The sequence below is a fragment of the Erinaceus europaeus genome, chromosome 9 (assembly GCF_950295315.1).
Source record: "Erinaceus europaeus chromosome 9, mEriEur2.1, whole genome shotgun sequence".
In the NCBI taxonomy this organism is placed as follows: Eukaryota; Metazoa; Chordata; class Mammalia; order Eulipotyphla; family Erinaceidae; genus Erinaceus; species Erinaceus europaeus.
The window spans coordinates 106,459,525-106,469,119 of record NC_080170.1 but is presented as its reverse complement, the minus strand read 5'-3'; the positions used below and the strand labels follow the sequence as shown (position 1 = coordinate 106,469,119).

At 38.1% G+C, this 9,595-nt stretch overlaps 1 protein-coding gene across 1 annotated transcript in view; it reads left to right on the top strand.

Annotated features, from left to right (window-relative positions):
* OSTN (osteocrin) overlaps positions 1 to 7,053 on the top strand; it is a 388,295-nt gene extending 381,242 nt beyond the window's left edge. The window contains exon 6 of the transcript XR_009551679.1: positions 7,027 to 7,053. The gene's annotated coding sequence lies outside the window, so the exon portion shown is untranslated. The remainder of the gene's footprint in view (positions 1 to 7,026) is intronic.
* The last annotated feature ends 2,542 nt before the right edge of the window (positions 7,054 to 9,595 follow it).

The following is a 9,595-nucleotide window of genomic DNA, read 5'->3' as shown; positions in this document are numbered from 1 at the left end:
GACCTTTCTTCTTTGTTAGTGTCAGTTTCCCTCTCATTGTAATCTTGCTGCAACCAATTGCGTCTGATAACTGGTCTCTTTATTTTAATTGCTCTCCAGATCAGTTTTTATTGACACAGGTATTATTCAGAAGCATATTTATTTATTTATTTATTTATTTATTTATTTATTTATTTTTAGTTTCTACTCATTTGCAATTTTCCCCATTTCCTTTTCTTGTTTATTTCTGGTCTCATAGCACTATGTTTAGAAAAGATGTTTCCTGTAATTTCAGTCTGCACATATTCATTAAGACTACTTTGTATCCTAACATATTGCTCAGACCTTGAGATTGTAAACTTGAAAAGAATGTGTACTCATCGTATTTAAAATGGAAGTTTCTCTGTTTATCATCAATTATTTCCTCATTAAAAGCATTATTTTCACACACACACACACACACACACACACACACACACACACACACTTTATGGATTATCTGTCCCTTCTACTAAGTGATCTGTTAAAAAAATCTATTACTTTTGTTTGACTTCCAGTATAGCTCTTGAGATCTGTTAGTAATTGTTTTATGTATTTGGGTAAACCCATCTTGGATATATATGTATTGATGAGGTTTATATCTTCAGATGGACTAGCCCCTTGTATTATATCTGTCTTTGTATGTTATCACCTATTTTGTCTTTTTAATATTATTGACTATTTAATATTATTGACTATTATATTATATTATACTATTTAATATTATTGACTTGGGACAACTTGATCAACTCTTACTATCTTGCCGGGATAGCCTGAGGGTACTTCTTCCCAAGCTAGTGCTCTCTGGGTTGGAGAGAACTCAACTGGAGCTGATCTAGGCTGCTGTGTGGGAGAGGGATCAGGAACTCGTGCTGCACCAACTTCCACAGGAGATACACTCTGGAACTCTCGGAGCCGGAAAGCAATTTCCAAGTGTCTTTAATCAGAAGAGCAGCTGTTTTTATACTCTCCAAGTAGGGTGGAAACAGGATGTGATATAGAGAGGGTGGAGAGAAAAGTGACTGGTGAAAATCAGGGTGTGACAAAGAAGGGATCAGGGTGAGACAAGGAGGGGGTGGAGCAGGCGAGAATCCTATCACTGAACCACCAATGCCCTGGAATGCTTTATGTAAAAGTGATTTATGTAAATAGACCAAAGCTTTGGATCAGTAAATCCCTATATAGGCATATGGTTAAGCAGAAGCCAGGGGGAGGTGGCATACTACCCAACACTATCTCACACAGTTTTGTTTTTTTTCTTAATTTTTATCTAATCTATCTTATATGTATAGTATAGGTAAATCTGCTGGGGAGTTGCAGGTCTAAAGGTGTCTTTCTCTCCCGCTCTCTGTCTTCCCTTTCTCGCTCCATTTCTCTCTGTCCTATATAACAACGATGACATCAATAACAACAACAATAATAACTACAACAACAATAAAAACAAGGGCAACAAAAGGGAAAATAAAAAAAAATAACAAGTAATCCTTAAATATTTTTCAGGCTGTGTTGTTAGAATTATAGAAGAATTGTTAAAGAATGATTATCACAGGATAGTCAAAGTAAACCAAATAATGTGAAAGTGTCCATTACAGTAAGTGATTTTGGTGGTTCAAAAGGGGCAAAAATTAATATCTTATTATACCTCATTTTATACACCTCATATGCATATCAGCAAGTGTGCGTTGAACAGTCAAATTGAAAGGCACAGTTCGTTGTAATAATTTTCTACTGCTAACTAAAGACATGACTTCTCATATTGGCTAATATGTTCTTTTTAAAAAATTATTAGATAGAAAGAAATTATTGGATAGAGAGAAATTGAGAGGGAAGTAGGAGATATAAAGGGAGGGAAGGAGTTTGAGAGAATGAGAGAGAGAAAGAGAGAGCTGCAGTCATACTTCATTGCTTGGTTGAGAAGTTTTCTCCTTGTCAGTGGGAGCTAGAGGTTTGAAACTGGGTGCTGTGCCTTGTAGCATGTATATTCAACTTGGTGCGCATTATCCCAGCCCTGATGAATACATTCTTAAAGACCTTGTGCAAAAATTTCATATTTCCACCTTGATTTTTATTAAGTATATTAGAGACAATTATTAACTTGTGATAGTCATGTGACAGAATGCAAAATTAAACATATATTTATCTATATATATATATATAATTTAATAGCATAGTTCATGTAAATGTACAACTAAATTATAGAATATAGTAAACCAAATCATATTGTTATAGGATATATGAAGTCATATTATAGAATAAAAATTGACTATATGCCCACTTTTATACTGACTGTACAGATGAACCTAAGATATACTAAAAGTCTAGAGTGTAATCATAAGGTAGATCTGCTGATTAATAGCATATTAATTAAAAGGAGAGAGAGCATAAAGCACTTAGCCAGTTCAAGCAACCCCAAAATGCTTTGGGGGGGAGGGTTTATGGTGGTACAGGTGACTGAAGCTGGGACAACCAATACACGCAGATATCTTTGCCCACCCTGTTCAACGCTTGACGTCTCGTCATCCAGTCTGGTCTCCTACGCCTACACTGAACTTCTCTGTTCCAGTCTCTTGGAAACAGAGTTGGCAGTCAGCTGAGGTAAAGAACAAACACCTCATCACAGACCCCTGCGAGCGTCAACCCGGCTTTGACCTAGCACGTTATGATTGGGCCCTCCTCAATCGCTATTGAACAGGCCATGGCCGGTGTGCAGCTATGTTCCATCGCTGGGGAGCCAGAGTCGACCCGAACTGCCCCTGCGGCTACAGACAGACTATGACCCACATAGTCAATGACTGCCACCTCTCCAGATTCAAAGGAGGTCTCAAAACTTTACATCAGGCTCAACCTGATGCTGTTGGCTGGCTACGGAAGAAGGGCAAACGCTAGTAGTAGTAGTAGGCAAGAGAGTCTATTTGCATAACCATTATGCTGTCTACTGCTGGAGTGTAGCTCCCAGGGGGGGTTGAAAGAAGGCAGGGAAATGAAAACACTCTAGATCAGGGAACCTTCAAACCAATCACGTAGTGGCCTGAAATGGAACGCTGAAAATATTTATTAGGGATATATATAGCAAATTTTGGCAAACTTTCCCATGAATTTGGATCCTCCACCCAATTATGTAATTATTTGTCTTATGGATTTGAGACATTTTCTCATTCCCTAATCTAGACTGGGAGAAGGTCATAGGACGGTGGTGTCCTTTACTGCATGTACCCTCAAAGATCTTGTGAGCTTCAGCACGTAGCACACTAAAAGCTGTTTCAGCAGCACACATCGCCACAGCACTTAGGACATGGAGATGTTGACCTCTTAACGCAGAGCAGCAGTGCCATGGAAGATCTGTCCTCTGATAGCTGATTCACAGATTCTACTATGTGCTTTGTGTCAGAAAAGATTTTCCAGCATTTAATCATGACCTAGCCCCCTACAACCCCACTTTTCTTTTATGTAATTTGAATACATGCACTTGGATAGGGTGTTGGTCAGGCAGGTACTCCATCTTCAGTCTTTGATGTTGTTGGCTTGAGGGCCACTGTCTGCTGTTACAGGGTCACCAAGATCTGTGAGCGCTTCTGCAATGTTTCTGTAAATACACAGGCAAAAAATAACTCAAACATTAATAACGGATCTTATCTTTTTTAAATATTTGACTCAAGTATATCTGTGCTGTGGAGCCCTCTTGACCATAATGCCAACCAGTCAGAGGGTTATCCATGAAAAAAAAAAACTAAGGTTAAAATAGTATGGGAGTCGGGCTGTAGTGCAGCGGGCTAAACGCAGGTGGTTAAAAGCACAAAGACCGGCATAAGGATCCCGGTTCAAACCCCAGCTCCCCACCTGCAGGGGAGTCGCTTCACAGGCGGTGAAGCAGGTCTGCAGGTGTCTATCTTTCTCTCCTCCTCTCTGTCTTCCCCTCCCTCTCTCCATTTCTCTCTGTCCTATCCAACAACGACTACAACAATAAAACAACAAGGGCAACAAAAGGGAATAAATAAAATAAATATAAGAAAAAAAATTTTTAAAGGTTAAAATAGTATGATTAAATTTCATCGGGAGAGTAATGCTCATATTCCCCTTTTTGTTTTGAAAATTTGGAGCTTTATTGTATGATTTAGTCTTTCAGTGATGATATTACAGTTGGGATAATTATTTCTGCCATCTGATAGTATCCACTAACTATTTAGGACTTGTGTCCTTTCTTTTTAGTTTTTATTTTCCCACTCTTAGACTTTTCTTTCTTTGTCTTTTTTTTAAAGATTTTATTTATTTATGAAAAAGATAAGAGGAGAGAAAGAACCAGACATCACTCTGGCACATGTGCTGCCTGGGATCGAACTTGGGAGCTCATGCTTGAGAGTTCAAAGCTTTATCACTGCACCACCTCCTGGACCACATTTTTTTTTCTCTTAGATGTTTCTTACTGGTCTTACATTAAAAGACATTTCTTTTACTTTAATCTTTTCTTCCTCAGGCCTTTTACAAGGAATTCACATACTTTTAGTTTTCTATTTATCTGCTGACCTGGCCCTCTACAGTCTACCCCCTTGCTCCCCCCCACCCCACCTCGCACACACAAACTCCAAAATGAAGAGTAGGAAGAGTTGGTGCTTTGAACTTCAGTCAATGATGTGAATTAAGCAGCCTCTCACAAAGGCAGATCTGTGTAATCTGCTGAAAGAGGTGTAGTAGCAGTGTTTTATTTATTGCTGTTTAATTACTCTCTTGAGCAGTGCTGACTAGTCCAGCTAATGCCAGCAGGAAGAGTGTTATTCAGCACAAGGAGGAGGAGAAAAGAGTAAGTCGCATACAGGCAGTGAAATAATGTCAGTAATAAGCTGAAAGCAATTTGATAAGCACACAACCCAGTGTTATAGTTATGTTTGTGGGTGAGAAAAGGCAAAGAGAGCTGGGAGGAGACATAGAAAATTCAAAGGTAATCTGTGTTTCTTTGAAGTATATCACTATTCAATTAATTGCCATTCTTTATATCTTAACTATATTGCTTTGTACCTACCATTATATAACTAGAGCCCCCTTAGTTGGAAATGTCTTGGTTTATTTAAAATATACCAAATATAGTTCAAGGACCTCACTCCTAAAAGTGAAATTTAGATAAAAATTTACCCATGTGTACCTATAGACACAGAAACATAGGCAGCAATATTCATAGTGACATTGCTTCAGATATGGTTCTTAAAATAGTCAATGTGTTATCAGTGAAATGTAGAACAACTACAGCACATTCATACACTGAAAGTCTAACAGAAAATACTAAGTTACTTTTGATACAAAATTGAAAATGTTAATAACAGGAGGTTGAACAAAGGAAGCAAGTTGTATAAATACATTTCTAGCACAGGACACATATGTACATTTAAGGATATAGCCATCACTATAAAGCTATAAATAAGATCAAGGTCAAGAAAATAATTGGACTGGGGAGATAAAAAACACAATAGTAGTGCGACAAATTTACATGTGTGAGGTATCTAAGGTCCCATGTTCAATCATGGTACTGTATCTTATGCCTTAACTTACCAGTGCTTTGGCAAGTGGGAATTCTGCCGCTGAACCAACCCAGACTGAGCAATACTTTGTGTTATCCACCCCCCACTCTTTCTCTCATGCAAATAAATTATTGTTTTTGTAGAACTTGAGCCTCTCACATAAACAATTTCACCACTGAGAGTTTCTTTTTCATTCAGGTAGAGAAATAAAGAGACAGTATGAAAAGGAGACATCATAGCACTGGAACTTTTTCCAGTGACATTGTTCATGTCACTCCATCTCCCATGTGGGGCTAGAATCTAAGTTGCAATAATGGCACTTTTCCTGCAGCCCAGTGAATCATTTCTCCAACCCCAAGTAAACTTTTATTTAAAGATAAGGCTTAACATAAATTTCAGAGTTATGGTTTATTTGAGTTGAGAAGCCAAAGTATATTAATTAAATAAAACTTACAATGGGGCTCATTGTTTCATAATCTCCAATCATTTATTAAAATTGCTTATTGCCTATTATTTCCTATATATATATATTTATTTATTTATTTATGATCCCTTACATACATCAATTTACAAGTTACATTTTTTAAGAATATGCTATCTTTCTATTGAGCATAGTGTTCTCCACAGGTATTTAGCTATTTCTGACATGGGCAAAATGGGAATTAATTAAAACTTTCATATGCTATAATGTAAATTATTTAATTAATAATATTATTCAGTTTACAAACCACATTTATATCATTGAACTACTTTTCTTTTTTACTATGTTTTTTTTAAATTATATTTATTTATTTATTGGATAGAGACAGCCAGTAACCGAGAGGAGAGGGGAGATAGTGAGAGAAACAGAAAGACACCTGCAGCCCTGCTTCACTACTCATGAAGCTTCTTGCCTGCAAGTGGGGACCAGGGGCTTGAACCCAGCACCTTGTGCCTTATAATGTGTGCACTTAACCAGGTCCGCCACCACCTGGCTCCTGAACTACGTTTCATTTGACAATATTTATCATATGAGATAGACCTTTTATACATGAGTTGATACATTTTGAACTCATATATGATAGAAATTGAATAGATGATATTATTTTAGTAAAATTATATATTGGTTACACTAACACAATATGATGAGATAATATGCAAAACCAATTCTAGATGCTTGTGATAAATCACCTTGGCCATATGCTTTGAGTATGCTTTTATTATTTTTTTTATTTATTTTTTTAAAAAATTTTTTATTTAAGAAAGGATTAATGAACAAAAACATAAGGTAGGAGGGGTACAACTCCACACAATTCCCACCACCCAATCTCTATAACCCACGCCTTCCCATGATAACTTTCCCATTCTCTAGTCCTCTGGGAGCATGGACCCAGGGTCGTTGAGGGTTGCAGAAGGTAGAAGGTCTGGCTTCTGTAATTGCTTCCCCACTGAACATGGGCATTGACTGGTCGGTCCATACTCCCAGTCTGCTTCTCTCTTTCCTTAGTAGGGTGTAGCTGAGCTCCAGGACACATTGGTAGGGTCTTCAATCCAGGGAAGCCTGGCTAGCATCCTGATGGCATCTGGAACCTGGTGATTGAAAAGAGAGTTAACATACAAAGCCAATATTTGGTAATTGGATTAACTTTGAAAAGTCCTTTTGTTACGGTTTGTTGTACAGTATCCAGTATCTTGTATATAGCTGTGCTATTGGATGCTTCTAATCTACTTGGTCTAGGCTTTTGAGAGAGTCCGCATATCAAATACACAGCCTATATATTAAAAAGATTCAGTGTGTGTTTTGAGAAACTTTGAGAAAAACAATTGATTTTCCCCCTCTCATATTAATTAACTACTGATTTATATGTCTACATTTTGCTAGGAGTGTACATAAACACCATTCACACCACCAAAAGACTGTGACCCATCCCTCCCACCCACTCCCACCCCCCACTGGCCCAGAATGTCTACCCCTCACCACTGGGTTTTTACTTTGGTGCCCTACTTACAATTTGGTCAGGTCCTGCTTTTAGTTTCCCTTTCAGATCTTCTAAGTCAGCTTCTGTTGATGAGTGGGATCATCCCATAATCATCTTTATCTTTCTGACTTAGTTCACTTAACATAATTCCTTCTAGCTCTGTGCAAGATGGGTCAGAGAAGGTGGGTTCATTGTTCTTGATAGCTGCAGAGTATTCCATTGTGTATATATACCACAGCTTTCTCAGCCACTCATCTGGTGTTGGGCACCTGGGTTGCTTCCAGGTTTTAGCTATTATGAATTGTGCTGCTATGAACATAGGAGTACACACCTCTTTTTGGTTGGGTGTTATGGAGTCCTTGGGGTATAACCCCAGGAGAGGAATTACTGGATCATATGGAAGGTCCATGTCTAGCCTTCTGAGAGTTCTCCAGACTGCTCTCCACAGAGGCTGTACCAATTTACATTCCCACCAGCAATATAAAAGGGTTCCTCTGTCCCCACATCCTCTCCAGCATTTGTTGCTGCTGTCCTTTTTGATGTATTCCATTCTTACAGGAGTGAGGTGGTATCTTAGTGTTGTCTTAATTTGCTTTTCTCTGACAATCAGTGACCTAGAGCAGTTTTTCATGTCTGTTAGCCTTTTGGATCTCCTCTGTGGTGAATGTTTTGTTCATATCCTCTGCCCATTTTTGGATGGGGTCATTTGCTTTTTTGGTGCTAAGTTTGCTGAGCTCTTTATATATTTTGGTGATTAGTTTCTTGTCTGATGTCTGGCATGTGAAGATCTTCTCCCATTCTGTGAGGGGTCTCTCTGTTTGTTTAATAGTTTCTTTGGATGTGCAGAAGCTTTTCAATTTGATGTAGTCCCATTGGTTTGTTTCTGCTTTAGTCTTCCTTGCAATTGGGTTTGATTCATCAAAGATGTCCTTGAGGTGTATGTGGGAAAGTGTTTTACCAATGTTTTCCTCTAAGTATTTGATTGTTTCTGGTGAGAGAAAGTGGTTCAATTTCATTCTTCTGCATGTTTCAACCCAGTTTTCCCAGCACCATTTATTGAAGAGAGCCTCCTTTTCCACTTAATCCTTTGGGCCCCCTTATCAAAGATTAGATGCCCATAGGTGTTGGGATTTACTTCTGGGCTTTCAATGCTATTCCACTGGTCTGTGTGCCTATTTTTGTTCCAGTAACATGCTGTTTTGATGATGATGGCTTTATAATATAGTTTAAGGTCTGGGAGTGTGATGCCTCCGTTTCTGTTTCTTTTCCTCAAGATGGTTTTGGCAATTCTAGGTGTTTTCAGGTTCCAGATAAATGACTGTAGTGTTTGTTCTATTCTCTTAAAGAAGCTTGGTGGAACTTTGATGGGTATTGCATTAAATTTGTATATGGCTCTGGGGAGAATATTCATTTTGATGATATTTATTCTTCCAATCCATGAGCATGGGATATCTTTCCATTTCTTGGTATCAGTTTCTATTTCCTTGAGTAGCGACTCATAGTTTTCAGCATACAAGTCTTTCACTTCTTTGGTCAACTTTATTCCTAGGTATTTGATTGATTTTGCTGAAACAGTAAATGGGAGTGATTTCTGGATGTCTTCTTCTTCAGATTTAGTGTTTGCATAAAGAAATGCCACTGATTTTTGTACATTGATTTTGTAGCCTGATACCTTGCTATATTGCCTAATAACTTCCAGTAATTTTCTACTGGATTCTTCAGGTCTTTCTATGTATACTATCATATCATCTGAAAATAGTGAGAGCTTGACTTCTTCCCTTCCAATCTGTATGCCTTTGATTTCTTTCTCTTGCCTGATTGCTATGGCAAGAACTTCCAATACTATGTTGAAGAGTAATGGTGACAGTGGACAGCCCTGTCTAGTCCCCGATCTGAGGGGGAATGCTTTCAGCTTCTGTCCATTGAGTATGATGTTGGCTGTAGGTTTGCTATATATAGACTTCACTATCATGAGGAATTTCCCATCTATTCCCATTTTTTGTAGAGTTTTGAGCATGAATGGGTGTTGGATTTTGTCAAAGGCTTTCTCTGCATCTATTGAGATAATCATGTGGTTTTTGGCTTTGCTTTTATTGATGTGGTGAATGACAT